This window comes from Octopus bimaculoides, chromosome 20, assembly GCF_046866305.1.
Source record: "Octopus bimaculoides isolate indiv1 chromosome 20, ASM4686630v1, whole genome shotgun sequence".
NCBI classification, from domain to species: Eukaryota; Metazoa; Mollusca; class Cephalopoda; order Octopoda; family Octopodidae; genus Octopus; species Octopus bimaculoides.
In genome coordinates, this window is record NC_142947.1 from 27549423 (window position 1) to 27568151 (window position 18729).

The 18729-nt window shown below is 36.9% G+C and overlaps 1 long non-coding RNA gene across 2 annotated transcripts in view; it reads left to right on the plus strand.

The window, feature by feature from the left end:
* LOC128250310 (uncharacterized) overlaps positions 1–18729 on the plus strand; it is a 127482-nt gene that overhangs the window by 32823 nt on the left and 75930 nt on the right. Inside the window, exon 2 of one of the 2 annotated variants that reach the window (XR_016237628.1) lies at positions 15098–15555. The exons of the other annotated variant lie outside the window; for it this stretch is intronic. This is a non-coding gene — a long non-coding RNA (uncharacterized LOC128250310). Of the gene's footprint in view, positions 1–15097; positions 15556–18729 lie in introns of those variants that run through there. 2 annotated transcript variants of the gene reach the window in all.

Here is an 18729-nt window from a genome sequence, read left to right on the forward strand (position 1 = left end):
GCAACAACAACAACAAAAAGAGCAGTATGGTCATGAAGCCAACTACCTTAGGCAATGCCACCATTGACACCAATTTTACTGCAACAACAACCAACACCCACAACGACAACAACACTACAAAGAAAAGTTCAACAAAATTTGCAGACATGCTAAAACAAAAAAAAAAAGAAATTGGCGCAAAAAGAGAAACAACAACAAGGAGAACAGTTACAACCAAAACACCAAACAAATAGAAGACAACCTTTGCTACCAACACCACCAAACCCACAATTGATCCAAGAAGTTTATAAAAAAATAGAATCTCGTCAAGAACAACGTACCAACAAACAAAACCAAACGACATCACCATCAGCACCAAGAAGAGAAACAACACCATCACAATTACCTCCAACACCGAAACCAACTAGGGATACAACACCACCACCAACATCAAAAGATAGACCAACGCCAGTACCAAGAACAACAACCAAGAAAACAAACACCAACGAAGAAAAAACAAATACTAACCCTAATTCCCCAACAACACACACACCACACAACACAACAACGTCTAAAAGTACACACATAGAACCTGATGCCTTGCCCTTACCCCCTTCTGATCTGTCGGACTTTTCGTCCAACGATGAAAGTCCAGTAGACTGGCAAATAGCCACAGGGGGTAAGAGAAAAAGATTTTAAAAAAACAAGACAAAAAACCAAACACAAGCAAAGCAGGGAGGTACACAACTCCTGAAAGTCCCTTACACAACCAAACCAACACCAACACAACAAAAACGCATACAATGCCCTCGGCCATAAACACAAAAGACACAAAACTAATGAATTATATTGCATCTCACACAAGCATATGTGAAGATGACTTCAAAACTAACAATCATCCACGAACAACACCACCAGAACATATTAAAATAATACACTTGACAACAACACAGCACCACACACTCAAATCCCTCTATCCAAATGCGGTAGGGGGATTCCAAAAATTCCTCTCTAAAAAATTATTTAAAGACCTCCTCCAAGACACTTCAAAGGAGGAGCAATGTAGAACTTTCTAAATGAGTAAGTAACCTTCTCTCTCGTCTCTTTACGTTTTTCGACAAAATTATGCTTAAATTAGGTTGTGTAAATGTACGTGGCTTGGCGTCAGCTTGGAAGCAAGGTTATCTTCTAAATGACATCAAGTCACAGAACATAGAAATCATAACTATCAGTGAAACCAGACTCAGTAACCCGCGGGCCTTCAAGTCCATGTTTGGCGGACAATTCGACATTTATTTTTCTCCCTGTCTGCCAAACATGGGTGGTGGTGGTACCGCGGTGCTTTTTCGGAAGAGTCTGAACCTAAAAGTAAGGCCAATATTCCTAGACCCGGAGATTTGAAAATTTGATTTGAAAATTTGATTTGAAAATTTTGGCCAAAGTAATAGCCAAGAGGTTGGCGCTTGTCATCGATAAACTGGTCGACAAGGCGCAAACATGCGCCGTGCCGGGCAGAAGCATCCATGACAACCTCCACCTCATGCGCTACATCATGGACAGGGTAGTTAAGGATCCTGGCATGGGTGGGACGCTGATCAATTTAGATCAATCTAAAGCCTTCGATAGGGTCGACCATCGATACCTGGCGGCCGTCCTCAAGGCAGCTGGCTTTGGTCCCATCTTCCTCGGTTGGATTGCTGCCTTGTATAGCGGCATCCGATCGGTAATTCAGGTGAACAGTCACCCGTCAAATCCGTTCGACATCACGCATTCGGTCCGTTAGGGATGTCCCCTGTCGGCACTTCTGTATGTATTGATGCTCGAACCGCTACTGCGGAAGCTGGCAACATTGTGGGGTATCCCACGAGAGCTGGGTTGCAGGACGAGCGTGTCGGCATATGCGGATGATGTCACCATCATAGTGTCGAGCGAAAAGCACATCGAGGTGCTAGGCGAGACACTTAAAGAATATGAAACGGTGACAGGAGCAAAAATTAACCCGGAAAAGTCAGTGGGTTTGCTACTCAGCACCTGGAGAAGCAAGCCCATACCGTCCAATAGTGACTCTGTAGTGGGGTGCTGGACAGATGGACCGGTTAAACTGCTCGGGGTCTGGTTCAGTCTGGACCTCCAAATGGATAAGAACTGGGACAAGATCACCAGTAGAGTGATCAAACTCAGCCAAACATGGATCGAGAGAAAGTTATCTCTAAAAGGTTGGGCAGAGGTGGCTAATGCGTATATAGCATCAGTCATCAATTACCGCCTGACCGTCGTACCTTGTCCCGATGCCACCATCACGAAACTATAACGCATACTCTTCTGCTTTCTGTGGAAGGGTAGCGTTTCGATGGTGAGGCGATCCATTTGCTGTCAACAACCGTTACATGGAGGACTAGGGATGCCGTGGTTAATGATGCACAGACATGTGCTGAGACTGCGGCATCTCTGGAACTTCATTGACGATGGTGAACAGGTGTGGGCACCGTTTGTGAGGTGTGCCTTCCCGCAGCTCGTCTCATTGAACTGCAAACATGGATCAGAAAGAGACCGAAACTGGGCGATTGGCACCGTGAGTGTTGCCAAGCTCTACAACAGCTCTGCTGTCCGGGAGAGAGGTATAATAGTGTAAAGAGTAAAGGAGTGTCAGGTATGTAGTAATAGAGCCTAAGCGATGGGGCAGAGAGAGGGGGATAGGGGTAGTAAAATGGTGGAATGAAGAATTTGGGAGTATAGGTTAGGTTGGTTGGACAGGTCAGTGCTTAGTAGTAGAAGAAAATATATATGTGAAGATGTATACAAATGCATATATTAAACATGTATATAGATATTTATACAGATATTTATACTTATCAACATCTACACATACAACATGTACTCATATGTACACCCATACATATGTGTATCCGTATGTATTATCGTCCCTGCACATGCAGGTATATATACCTTGCATACATACATACACATATACACACATACACACACACACACATATATGTATGCAGGCATATATACATGAATATAATTAAATGGTTGTGATATTCGAGTATGAGAGAGGAATTAGATAGGGATTAGGAGTTAAAATGTAGATTTATAAGGTTATTGGGATTACCTAAGGGGTATTGTGGAAATATACTGTATGGTCGTTTAGGCATTTGGATTTGTAGTAGAATTTGAATGTGTAAAAAAAGCGGTGGTTGCATGTGCTTAGTGCCTCATTATTTATTTAGCAGTGCTGGAGAGTTGTACTTTAATATGTGAAGTGCCTCCTTTAGGCAAAGCTTGCAGGTTGGGCATTGACCTCAGTAGGGAAGCCCTGAATCCAGTATGGACCATGATAGGATACATTTGTATTTTTGAGATGATGTATGTGGTTGGTGAGTATTGTAGATTTACTATGTTTATCGCATCTAAAAGAATGGAGGTGAGCATCATATCGTTGCTTAAAATATTTGGTTGATCCTATGTATATGGCTGTGGTGTTGTGTAATAGATTAAGGACAGTGCATTTGTAAATTACATTATATCTTCTGCAATGGGTTTGTAACGGGCAGATGGTTCTAGGACGGCAGTTACAATTAGGTGAATTTTGGGGAATGTGTTCAGGAATGGAGGAGGTAATATTGTCAGAGGAGAGGTTAGAGAAGGGGGTAGAAAATTCTAGATTATTAGTATTATTACCGTTATCATTACCATCATTGTTATCATTACTATTGTTGTTATCAATTGTACTATTTGTAAGAGTAGTAGAGATAGTGGTGGTGTTCCGGGCAGTGTCAGCAGTATGGGTTGGGTTGTGGTTGTGGTCTGATATAAGGGTATCTGTGCTGGAGCTGTGCGTGTGTTGAGTGTTCATATGACTGGAGTTGTAATTATATGAGTTTTGATAGTAAAGAGAAAGCTTTTGCTTATTAGAGGCTGCTACAATAGATTCGAAGTTGGGTGGGGTAGAATAAGATAGTGTCAGGGTGAATCTATTAAAGATAGAGTGATATTTATGTTGCCAAGGGAAGTTAGAGTTTAGTATTTTAAAGAAGGATTTAGCTAAGTTCTTAACGTTACTTGAGAATGGGGGTGTGTACCACAGAATAGAGCATCTGCCGCTTTTTATAGGGTGTCTGGGAGTAGTGCTATCTAAGTTTTTAGATAAAGGGGTGCTATCTATATTTTTGGAGAATGTATATGGGTGGTGAGGCCTGTTGTTAGCTGTTTTAGTTGTTTTAGTTTTTGACCTAGTGTTAAATGAATGTGTGTTGGGCCTAGGTTGCCTAGGTGTAATACCTTCCAGGGTTCCATCGACGAGTGTGTGTGGTTGGTTGTGATTGTGATGGTTGATGAGTGTTTGAGATGGGATTTGAGATATATATTGTTTGAGCCTGGTGTTATGGATGTATTCTATTTGTTGGGAAAAGCCGCTAGTGGCAAGTGCTTGATTGTAATATAGTGCGTGATTATTGAAAATTTCCTCAGTGGAAGAGAGGTCGGATATGCAAGTTGAGATGCCCATGATTATGTTATCAAAAGTGGATTTGTGGTGATTGGAGTAGTTGTTAAGGTATTTAAGATATTGGTAAGGTTTGTGGTAAGGAGAGTATTGGGAGGTTGATAAGTTTTAGAGTTGCGTGAAGAAAGTTAGCAGTTTTGTGAGCATTTTCGAATGTGATAGATAGGTTTAGGTTAGAGAAGAATTTATGTAGATCCTTTCTAGTTCTTTCTAAGGAGGATTTATTTATGATTTTGGTAACTAGTAAAGCGTCATCCCTGTATAGGCCTCCCTTGATGTTAGGGAAATGTATATGGAGCTGTTGAAGTATATATATATAGTCCAACTAAGTCAGTGACCTGAGCTAAATCAGATGATCCCATGGTTATGTCGAATAGGTTGCTATGGTGATTGGCCTGGCACTAGAGTTTGTTTTTAAAAAAAATAAGGGTTTTGTGGGCATTAAGTATTATGTTAATTTCTAGTGGGGTTAGGTTAGTAAGGTTCCTAGCTAGAAGAAGAGCTTGATTAAGAAGTTTAAGAAAAATAGAAGAGTAGTAATTATTTATGTCAAATTGTAGGAAGGAATATGAGTTTTTGAATTTTAGAAGGTGGAACCATGTAATAACTTCACCAGTGTGGGACCATAGGTTAACATTTAATTTGTCCTTGGCGATTGGTATTATTTTGTCTAAAATGTTTTTGCTTACCCTTCCTTGGGTCAGATTTGGTGGGGCATATTAGGCATATTGAAGGTTTGGTAATAAAGTCCTTCTTGTGATCCTTGAGGTTAAAGTGTGGAGGTGTAGGGCAGTATGGTTTGGTTCAGTCATCCACTTGTAATTTCCTCATAAGTTTGCAGTGGTTGGTGTGATTTCATTTAGGGCAGATGTTGGTGCCAGCTTGTAGGATTTGTTGAGTTCTTTCTTTATGAATTTATTGTATTCCTCAATGGTAATGGGGTACATATTTCCTGTTTTATCTGAGAAGACATGTAATTTTGGGGCTGCAATGATCCGTTTTATGGTGTTTGAGAGCTTTTTTTGAAAGGGGGATTTGTATTTGGAGAATTTAATGTTTCTAATTAAATTAATATTTGCTTCAAATTTTTCAAGACGGGGGTTGTGTGGAGGGTTCTTATATGATTTGAGGTTGTAGCTGTTGGTATTATTGTCATTTCTGCATTTTTGATTGTCATGGAAGAAAGCCTTCTATTTTATTCTTTGGATGAGGTCCTTAGTTTTGGTAAGGAGGAGTAAGAGGAAAGTCTTTTGTGAAGGAATAGGTGTGTCCTTAAGAGAAATGCCAAGGAATTGTTTATCCATTACTGAAGCTTTACTTGAGATAAGTGCTTATAATAGCGAGAAATAGAGGCTATGAGAGGTAATGGTGTCAATAAGACCCAAAGTTGTCAGGTAATGCTGAGTAAGTTCTATGGACAGACTATTGTTAAGCTCCAGGTTTGGTGATTATGCGAATAAGGAGTCCAACATAGGTCACATATCAGCATGTATATATAAAAATAAAAAAATTCAAAATGAGATAAAAATCCAAAGCTGTAAAAGATTTTAGAACATTTATAAATAGGTCTTACAGCTGTTTCTGGTATTTTTTATATGTATTTTTTTATTCTTTTAATTGTTTCAGTCATTTGACTACAGCCATGCTGGAGCACTGCTTTTAGTTGAACAAATCGACCCCAGAACTTATATATATATGTGTGTGTGTGTGCTTTTGGTGTGAATGGTTTCACTGAAAGCATATAGAAAGTTTGTTTACAAAAACACCTACAAACTAATATAGCTCTTAAATTTGACAGAAACAGGGTGGATAATTTGCTGGAATAATGGTAACACACTCAGTCACATTAACAAAGTGATGTGAGTTCAAGTCCCAGGTGGATACTTTTTTCTGTCAAGGGCTTATATACCCCATTATTAGACCATTTTTCTTTGTCATTGCATGGTGATCGCTATAAGCTTTAGGTTTATATAAATACTATTATTATTTGAAAGATATATATATATATGGGGGAGGGAACATCTTTTACCTTTTTCTTGTTTCAGTCATTAGACTGCGGCCATGCTGAGGCACTGCCTGGAAGGCTTTAGTCGAACAAATGCAGCCAGTATTTTTTAAGTCTGGAATTTATTCTATCAGTCTCTTTATACCAAACAACTAGATTACAGGAACGTAAACAAACCCATACCAGTTGTCAAGTGGTGATAAGGGACAAACACACACACACACACACATACAAAATATACATATATATACGTATATATGTATGTGTATGTGTGTACTTATATATATATATATATATGTGTGTGTGTGTACTTATATATATATATATATATATATATATATATATATATATATATGTATACTCTTTTACTTGTTTCAGTCATTTGACTGCGGCCATGCTGGAGCACCGATTTTAGTCGAGCAAATATATATATATACATACTTATATATACATACTTATATATACATATATATATATATACATGGGGGATGGAGTTGGGGACGTGGGTATACTCCTTGTGAAGAAATGGGTTGATAAGGTAATCGAGATAGTCAGAGTCTGTGATAGAGTACTTAAGCTTAGACTAGTGCTGCAACATGGATTAGCAACCATTATCTCAGTATATACCACTTAGCTAGGGCTACATGATGAACAGACAGACCGATTTTATGACACCCACTTGCAGACTACTGCATCGATGAATGACAGGGACCTTCTCTTTGTGAATGGCAACTTCAATGGGCATGTTCAACAACATCCAAGGAGCTTCCATGGTGTTCATGGTGGCAACGGATTTGGCTCCCACAATGAGGAGAGAACAAGACTGATGGAATTCTGTGATGCAAATGATCTTATGATCTGTAATATTAACTTCAAGAAACCTGCCAGTCATCTGTTCACCTACCAGTCTGGTGGGCACACTAGTCAGATTGACTACATTCTTGCCAGGAAACGAGGAAGATGGCTACTTATAAATGCTAAAACTTTCCCAGGTAAAGAATGCACCCTACAACATAGGTTAGTAGTTAGTGACTTCAGGATCAGGGCTAAATGGCTGCCCAGAAGACAATCAGCATGGAAAAAAATGGGTCTGGAAGCTTAAGGATCCTTTGAATGGACAGAGGTATTACTTGAAGCTTTTGACGAAATAGAGGAGGATATAGTATCACATAATTTAGAGGACAACTAGAGGTTCTTACAGGGCAGCCTGTTGAAGGCTACTGACTAGATCTGTAGCTAGTGTAAAGTCTTCTCTAGGCCTAATGGTGATGGAACAATATAGGTGACAGAACCACTAGGGAAAAGAAACAGGTATGGAAGGACTGGAAGTGTGGTGGTAGCAGGGAACTGTCTCAGATCACCAGAAGGGAAGCTAGGAGACAGGTTTACTTAGCCAGAGGGGATGCAGGTAAGAAAAAATTTGTCAATGTTTTGCATTGTGAGGACCAGAGACTTGAAGTGTTTTGAATTGCAAGACAGTGTGTAAGAGAAAATCGCATGTCATAGAAGAGATATGTGTCTGCATGGATGATAACTCACTTGCATTTAATGATGCTGCAAAGAGAGACTTGGAGATACCACTATGAAAGGTTGCTAAATGAAGAGAATGAATGGGAAAAAGGGTGTCTACCAAATGTCGACCCAACAGAGGGACCAACTATTCGAATTGACAGTACCTTGGTAGATAAAGCAATTAAGGGTACGGAGACAGGGAACTCCCCCAGCCCATCAGGAATCATTGCTGAGATGCTTAAAATATCTAGTAGTGTAGGCTATAGTCTAGTCACCCATATAGTTAACCAGGTGATACATGAAGTTGCTATACCCAATGACTGGTGCAGCAGCACCATAGTTAACTGCTGCAAAGGTAAAGGTGATGGATTAGATAGAAATAATTACAGAGGTATCAAATTGTTGGATCAGGTGATGAAAGTCATGGAGTGGATCATAGCCCAACTAATTAGGGAGAGAGTTAGTTTAAATGAGATGCAGTTTGGGTTTGTGCCAGGGAGAAGCACCACTGATGCTATATTTCTGGTAAGACAGCTGCAGAAGAAATTCCTAGCCAAACATAAACCTCTGTACTTGGCTTTTGTTGACATGGAGAAAGCCTTTGACAGGGTCCCCCGATCCTTTATTTGGTGATCAGTGTGGAAACTAGGGATAGACGAGTGGTTGGTGAAAGCTGTAGAAGCCATGTAGAGGGATGCTGTCAGTATGGTGAGGGTTGGCAATGAGTATAGCGAAGTATTCCGGGTAGAAGTAGGGGTTCACCAAGGATCAGTCCTCAGCTCCCTCTTGTTCATCACAGTCCTTCAGGCAATAACAGAAGAATTCAAGACATACTGCCTCTGGGAGCTCCTCTATGCTGATGACCTTGCTTTAATAGCTGAGTCACTACCAGAACTAGAGAAGAAGTTTCAGGTGTGGAAGCAAGGTCTGGAATCGAAGGGCCTTAGAGTTAACCTAGCAAAAACCAAAGTCTTAGTAAGTAGGAAGGCAGACAAATCACAAATCCTGTCAGGTAGATGGCCCTGCTTGATCTGTAGAAAAGGCGTAGGTAGAAACTCCATAAGTTGTACCCAGTGTAAGCTATGGACACATAAGAGATGCAGCAATATAAAAGGAAGGTTAACTGGGAAGATAGTTTTTGTGTGTAGCAGATGCACAGGTGCAATAAACACCGAAGATAGAGAGAAAACAGATTCTATCACATGCCTGAGGGAAAAACTAGTAGTTGATAACTTCTGTTACCTAGGTGACCAAGTTAGTAGCAGAGGTGGGTGCTCTGAGAGTGTAGCTGCTCAAATAAGAATCATTGAGCAAAGTTCAGAGAGCTCCTCCTTACTCAGAGTGAAAGGTAGACTGTATGATGCCTGTGTGCAAACAGCCATGCTTCAGGGCAGTGAGACATGGGCTGTGACTGCTGAGGACGTGTGTAGGCTTGATAGAAATGAAGCTAGTGTGCTCCGCTGGATGTGTAGTGTCAGTGTGCATACACGATAGCATGGAAGCATGCTGAGAGAAAAGTTGGACATAAGAAGCATCAAATGTGGTGTACAAGAGATACAACTGCACTGATATGGTCATGTGTTATGTATATATGAGGAGAGCTGTGTGAAGAAGTGTCACAACCTTACATTGGAGGGAACCTATGGAAGAGGTAGACCCAGGAAGACCTCGGATGAGGTAGTGAAGCACAACCTTCAATGACAAACGACTGAGACCTCAGGAAATATGCTGTGCTTGAGAAGACCAGGCAAGCCAAGTGTGATCATAGTCATGGCCGATGCCAGTGTCGCATAACTGACCTGTTTAAAAGTACCTTTCAATTGTCGGGCAATATGCCATGCTTGTGAAGACCTGTTGAACTGAGTGAAATTGTAGTCATGGCCACTCCCAGTACTGCCTGACTGGCACTTGTGCCGGTGGCATGCAAAAAGCACCATCCAAGTATAGCTGATACCAGTGCTGCCTAACTGGCACCTGCGCTGGTGGCACATAAAAAGCACCATTCAAGTATGGCTGATGCCAGTCCTGCCAGATGGCTCCAATGCCGGTGGAACGTAAAACATACCCACTACACTCTCGGGGTGGTTGACATTAGGAAGGGCATCTAGCAGCAGAAACCTTGCCAAATTAGATTGGAGCCTAGTGCAGCCTTCCAGCTTGCCAGTCCTCAATCAAACCGTTCAACCATGCCAGCATGAAGTAAGATACAAACGAAAATTAAAATACTATGAACCAAATGTAAATTCTTATAATAAGAACTATATACAAAACTATATACAATACAATAATATAATTAAAATAGAGGAAAATGAACATAAGGAAAAGATGATTATAGATGGAATCTAATATAAAATAGATAAGAATAATAAAAGAATAATACCAACAAACAAATAGAAGACATAAATAAACCAAAAACAAATAACAAGGACAGAAACACTGAGGACCTAATAAAATTTAAAGATAATAGAATAGAAAGAAGTTATGGAGATGTACTTGCATAGCAAGTGACCTGATCTGAGATCGTGTGCTGGAATGAAAACAATTGCAGCGTGGAAGGTGTTTGTAAGCTATTTAAGAAACATGTAAAAACCATTAGATTCACTTCAACATTTAAATTTAATTTGCCAAAATATTTTCATTGCTTTGAAACCGCAACCTGTTCACTGACAAAATTCCGTGCTGCATAGAAAGAAGGCCATAAACAAAACACTATAATAATGAAAACTGTGACTGCTTAAATAAAAACTTAAATAAGATTCGAAATAGCAAAAAGGTAGCAATTGAGACATAAATAAATCAAAAACAAATAACAAGGATAGAAACACTGAGGACCTAATGGAACTTAAAGATAATAGAATAGAAAGAAGTTACAAAGATGTACTTGCATAGCAAGTGACCTGATATGAGATCATGTGCTGGAACGAAAACAATTGCAGCGTGGAAGGTGTTTATAAGCCATTTAAGAAACACACAAAAACCGTTAGATTCACTTTAACATTTAAATTTAATTTGCCAAAATATTTTCATCGCTTTGAGACCTCAACCTGTTCACTGACAAAATTCTATGCTGCATAGAAAGACCATAAACAAAACACTATAATAATGAAAACTGTGATTACTTAAATAAAAACTTAAATAGGATTAGAAATAGGAAAAAGGTAGTAATTGAGAACCTAAACGGTAATATGCATAATAATTTTGTAAAACATTACACACCATGTATAGAAGTAATTAACCTCCAGAAAAATTACTCTAAAAGGAATTACTATTAAAATAATATAGCACGGTTCATAATATAATTTTCAAAACAAATTAGAACCAATATAGTGAAATTATTTAGCAAAGCAGTATCCAAATACTTTTCAGTTCAAAAGAAAACAAATATCACAAAATAATAAACTCACATAAATTAAGGTCAGGTTTCTGCATTTCAAAAAACATTGCACAAATTATATCTGCACTAAATACAAAAAAAAAATTAAATGATTTCTATAGTAATAGGAGTAAGAACAATACAAATGGTTTACATGACGGCCAAAATGATGATGATCAAAACAATTGTAAAAAAATACACAACAAAGGAAGGAAGAAAAGTAATTCTTAATGTCTCCCCACTAAGATCGAAAAATGTAAACTTGCAGCTAACAAAAAGGAGAATAAATAAAGGTAATAATAATGATAATAATAACAACAACAACATCAACAACAAAAATGATAATAAAAACAGTAATGCAAATAATTTAAAAGCATATGCTGATACTTATAGTAGCAACAACTAACATAAAATAAGTAGCAATATTAAAATGGGTAAGAAAAGGAAAGAAGATAAGTCGTTAGCTAAGACTCATAGCACGATAAATAAGCATAAACAAAATAACCCTGAAAATAGGAAAAATTGGCACAGCATTAATAATAAGGAAACAGTGAAGGATCCTGAAAATAAAACCTGTGATTGTGCCAATAAAAATAGAAATAGAAATCCATTCAGAAATTTTGGTAGAGAAAAAGTATGATATATAGGTGTAAAGTAACGTCAGAGGGGCAAGATTACTACTACATAGGCTCCATGGAAAATTATATAAAAAGGATAGCCAACCACGAAAACACTTTCAGAGATAAGAGAAAAGAAGCTAGCACTAGTTTAAGTAGATTTATTTGGAAAATTAAGGACAAAGATAAGGAATATATACTGAAGTGGGCAAAATCTTACAGCATTGGAAGCAAATGTGTTGAGGAAATTTTCCAGATCATTACATCCAAGCACAAACTAATTAATAAAAAAGAGGTTTTTGTTGCCCACACAGGATTAAATATACATTTAATAAATTCAAATAAATAAATTAGATATTATAGGAATAGATATATGTCAAGTAATTCTAAACAAATATAATTAAATAGGCATTATGTGAATAAATGAATATCTAGAATTAATTTATACATCTGTATATATAAAAGGCAGGATAAGATGTGTGTGTACAGGAATGTAATTTATGCACGTCCACAAATTAGCACGCATGTCACTCCAATTTTAGGAGGACATTCGTCATGACCCTAGCTGTATTTTCATCAACTTATTTTCCCAGAGGCACCAGTGAATAGCAGTAAAAATAAATTTTCAGCCAAAACTTTTAACAATTTTCAAGTCAGAGAAATCACCATTGTTTCAAACAGGAGTTAAGTCCCCTTCTAGTGACGAGTAAGTTTTTGTTAAGACTTTTGTTGTTTTATTTCCATCGAGGAAAAAAGCCGGGTTATATTGCTAGTATATATATAAAATCCTTTGTCTCTCTGTCTGTTCCCAATGCATTCTCAAACAGCTCAACCAAATCAAATCAAATTTTACATTGTAATACTGAGACCTTGTGAGTGTCGACATGTAATTTTTGGGGATTAAAACAATGCAGCATTGGCTCTGGTTCTGTATTGTGTCAAAACTCGAAGAATAAAAGTGAAACATTAACATCTATATTGTAATAAAAGTGAAAGAATAACATCTATATTGTAATGTGATATATTGTTTCACTTTTATATTTTTACTTTTAATTGTAACCACAACAACTGTGTATGAGTGTGTATATGTCTCACGGTGTGTGTGTCTTTCCACATTAGGTACGTTATTAAACATACTGTGTTTCACTTTAATACTTTTACTTTTAATTCTAACCACCACCACCACGTGTATGAGTGTGTATATGTCTCACAGTGTGTATGTCTTTCCGTGTTGGGTACATTATTAAACACACTATATGTATGTGAGGGCTGGTCAGTGTCAATATGAAATTTCATTTCAATTAAAACAATATAACATTTCATAGAGACAATCTTTCTATTTACGGAGATGTACTTGCATAGCAAGTGACTTAATCTGAGATTGTGTGCTCAAAACACACACACACACACACACACACACACACACACACATATATATATATATATATATATATATATATATATATATATATATATATATATATACAACTTTTAATGGAGTAACAGTTATATATATAACTTCAACAGCTAAACATACTAGTACAGAAACATGCATTTACATGTACATACACATATACACACACAGAGACACATCTACACACTTACATACATAAATGCTCACATACATACATACACACATACATATGTAAACACATATCATGAACTATCTGTTACTTTCTCAGTTGCACCATGTAGTTTTGTCAGTGAACAGGTCGCAGTTTCAAAGCAACAAAAATATTTTGACACAAATGGAATTTAAATATTGAAGTGAAACTAACGGTTTTTGTGTGTTCTTGAGTAGCTTACAAACTTCTTCCAAGCTGCAATCTTTCTAATGTCAATAGGACATTCTATACCACAACAACGACATCACATTTTGTATATGACTGTGTATCTGTCTGTGAGTGTATGAGTGTGTATATGTCTTATAATATGTGTTTCTTTCTGCATTAGCTATGTTATTAAACACACACATCTACAAATACATATACATATGTAATGGTATGTTATTAAACACACGCACACATCTACACATACATATACATATGTGACAACTGACGACGTTACATTTTGTAGATGACTGTGTATTTATTTGTCTGTGAATGTATGTGTATGAGTGTGTATATGTCTCACAGTGTGTGTGTCTTCCCACGTTAGGTATGTTATTAACCACACTATATGTATGTGAGGACTGGTCAGTGTCAATACGAAATTTTATTTTCATTTCAATTAAAATAATATAACATTTCATAGAGATAATCTTTCTATTGTCAACAGGACATTTTATACCACAACGACATGATCATCACATTTTTTATATGACTGTGTATCTGTCTGAGTGTATGTGTGTAAGTGTATGAGTGTGTATATGTCTCATAGTATGTGTGTCTTTCTGCATTAAGTACATTATTAAACACATATGCACATCTACATATGCATATACATATGTAATTACTGACAAGTGTGAATGTATGTCAGGAGCATTTTATACCACAACGATGATGACAACAACATCACATTTTGTATATGAGTGTATATCTGTCAGTGAGTGTATGAGTGTCTGTGTGTCTGTGAGTATATGTGTTTCCACGTTACATACATTATTAAACACCCACATCTACACATATATATACATATGTGGTGACTGACATGCCTGAATGTATGTATGTGAGTTCTAGAGTTAAAACTCTTGAAAACAAAACAATAAGGCGGCAAGGTCCAAAGTATATATATCAAGATACACATTTACTGTCCCATTACCAGTTAATAATTATCACAGCAGTTGCAAAGTTGCAATGTATTTACAATTACATATTTACCCTTACATTAAGAAATTTATCCTATATATATATATATATATATATATATAATTCTTTGTCTCTCTGTAATAATTATTGTGGCATTTACTGTTAAATTAGCAGTTCCATACATGTGCTTCTATTTCGTTCATTTGCTTATATTTTGTTAATTTACACTGTATACAAAAATACAGACATACTATATGCATACCACACGGTAAGCCATTTTGCCTTATTTTTTTCAAGTAATTCATTACTACATATTCTCATGTGACTGCATATGCTCACTTTATGTTTCTTATTCTACAGAAACATCACCTTCTGCAACATTTCAACAGTTCACTTCCCCGTTGCTGTCTCCCATTACACCTCCATTCGTTTGACTGTCAACCATACAATGAGTCATGTTAAATGCAGCGCTGACCACCTCAAAGATGAGTATATCCACTGACAGCTTTTCAGTGGGTTCAAAAATTATACACCCCCCCCCCCCCACACACACACTCCCAATTTTCCATGATATGTTAGGGCATGGAATCCTCCAAACAGACATATTACATGACACTTAGTTGAATTAGACCATCATTTACTCCACAAATGTTTTGTCGTCAATGATCTACTTTTTTGTATCACCTGTTTCAACATAACTGTAATATATATATATACATATATATATATATATATATATATATATGTTCATATGATGATATCTCCACAATGTGTTGATGATGAGAAAAACATGTAATCGCTACCAATATAGCAAGAGATTTCTCCGCAAAAAGTCTAAAGTAGACTCCTTAAGGATCGTTCTCCTTGGTTATATATATACAAAATTTTAAATTTAAAAGAGAGTTTTGACGCTAATATCCATTATTATTGAAATTTATTCCTATGTCAACATTTCTGTATAAGGCTATATTTAACTGTCAAATTCAAGTCAAACATATAAATTGCCTTACACATCTTCAGGGAAAAAAGGTTAAGAACAAAAGGTAAACACCAAAACATCATCTCTAAGTCCAGTTCATATTCAAATTTCTCCTTAAATAACTCATTAAATAAATGTTGACATAGGAATAAATTTCAATAATAATGGATATCAGTGTCAAAACTCTCTTTTTTTATATATATATATATATATATATATATACATATATATATATATATATATATATATATATATATATATATATATATACATATATATATATATATATATATATATATATATATATATATATATATATATATATATATATATATATATATATATACATATATATATATATATATATATATATATATACAAACTATACCATGCTATGCCGGGTATCTCTGCTAGTAATTCTATATTAATTAAATGAAGGAATACACATTGAAACCCTTATTATCAGCTGATGCATCAAAATAAATAATTTAACAATTATATTAAATAAATGAGGGATAGAGAACTTGTTATATCCATAAGGTAAAAGAAATATATATATATATATATGTGGGAGAATGTACGAAAAAACAACAACAGACGAGGACAGGTGGTGTAAATAACAAAAGGATGAATTAGTATGATGCTCAGGAATACAGAAAGTCTTTGACGTTTCGAGCTATGCTCTTCAACAGAAAGAATACGGAGACAAGGAGAAAAACATGGAGAAAAAAAATTGAATAGTGTTCAGTCAACGGTCAATCATAGTATATATATATATATATATATCTATATATATATGTATATACATATATATATATATATATATATATATATATATATATATATATATATCATCATCATCATCATCATCATCGTTTAACGTCCGCTTTCCATGCTAGCATGGGTTGGACGATTTGACTGAGGACTGGTGAAACCGGATGGCAACACCAGGCTCCAGTCTGATTTGGCAGAGTTTCTACAGCTGGATGCCCTTCCTAACGCCAACCACTCAGAGAGTGTAGTGGGTGCTTTTACGTGTCACCCGCATGAAAACGGCCACGCTCAAAATGGTGTCTTTTATGTGCCACCCGCACAAGCCAGTCCAGGGGCACTGGCAACGATCTCACTCGAAAATCCTACGGGAGCCAGTCAGGCGGTACTGGCAATGGCCACGCTCAAAATGGTGCATCTCATGTGCCACCCGCACAAGAACCAGTCCAGGGGCACTGGCAACGATCTTACTTGGCTTGCCGGGTCTTCTCACGCACAGCACATTTCCAAAGGTCTCGGTCAGTATATATATATATATATATATATATATATTTGCAGACTCATGAAAAACAAACCCCCACCAACTATTGCCTATATATCTGTGCACACCTTTCAATGCCATGTATGGCATAAGGTCTGCACATCTAATGCAGGCCTCAAAAGACATTTTAAGATCCACAAAGGTCAGAATTTAACTGCAGCTCTCAGTGGTCCAAATCAGATACACAGTCTATGTGGGTGTCTTTTCAATATATTATCTGGTTTAAAAAGCCACGCCATAATGGATCCAAGGTATAGGTACAAGATGTGGTCAGACTCTACATAAGTAGTAGACAACTACCATATATATATATATATATATATATAATTATGTGTATTTCTTCTATCTTAATGAATAAAAATTCCTCTGATAGAATAAATGGGTTAATAGAAACCAATGTAGCAAAGAACACAAAATAACTGTGGTTAGCTCCTGTTTTTAAGGCAAGAACTCCTTGAAATTTTGGGTATTTGAGTATATTTAAGAATTTAAGGATTGGAGAAAACGCATGTTATAATTGCATACTTTATTCCTACATATGCTTCAAAGGATTACAACCTGTGTGATCCATAGGGATCTTTGATATTAAAATTGTAACCTTCTCATCAGGGAAAGCATGGGAATCATCTTAAACGTAAGACATTATGACCGATTATGAAAACAATAAATGGATAAGGTTATGACTTGATTCATTTGAAAAAAACCGTATATATATATATATATATATATATATATATACTTGAAGAAAAAAAAGCAAAATATGCTGTATAGAAATTTGAGGACATTCTGTAAATGGACTCTCAGATGAATGATGGCTGGGCGCCTCTCATGAATGGGGAAAATTGAAGATGTGCCAAAAAGCCTCATTGGTACTTGGAAACTTTTACGAAAACTATAATGGGGATCGTTGCCAGTGCCCCTGGACTGGCTCTTGTGCTGGTGGCACATAAAATACACCATTTCGAGCGTGGCCGTTGCCAGTACCGCCTGACTGGCCTTCGTGCGGGTGACACATAAAAGCACCCACTACATTCTCTGAGTGGTTGGCGTTAGGAAGGGCATCCAGCTGTAGAAACTCTGCCAAATTAGATTGGAGCCTGGTGTTGCCATCCGGTTTCACCAGTCCTCAGTCAAATCGTCCAACCCATGCTAGCATGGAAAGCGGACGTTAAACGATGGTGATGATGATGATGATTAAATGAAAAAAATGATTTGCGTGAATATCTTCAGAAGAGTAATTGAAATAAATGGCGATTGTGGAGCCCCCCCCCCAAGCACACATACACACGTGTGTCTTTGTAAATATGTTTGTATACATTTATGTATGCGTGTGTTTATAAGAGACAGAGTGTGAGTGAGAGAGAGAGGTTTGTTGTCATGTATACGTACATGGATAAATATACATACATCTTTGGATGTATGCATATGACAACACAGCCCTTGACTCACTCACACTCTGTCTCTTACAAACACGCATGCACGCGCATACACACGTGTGTCTTTGTAAATATGTTTGTATACATTTATGTATGTGTGTGTTTGTAAGAGACAGTGTGTGAGTGAGTCAAGATGTGTGTGTGTGCGTGTGTATGTGTGTGAGACAGAGTGAGAGAGCGGTGTGTATGTAGTATTTACTCTCTCTCTCTCTCTCATACACACGAACACACAAAATAGAAAGTGAAGCTTTTTGCGGTTGTTACG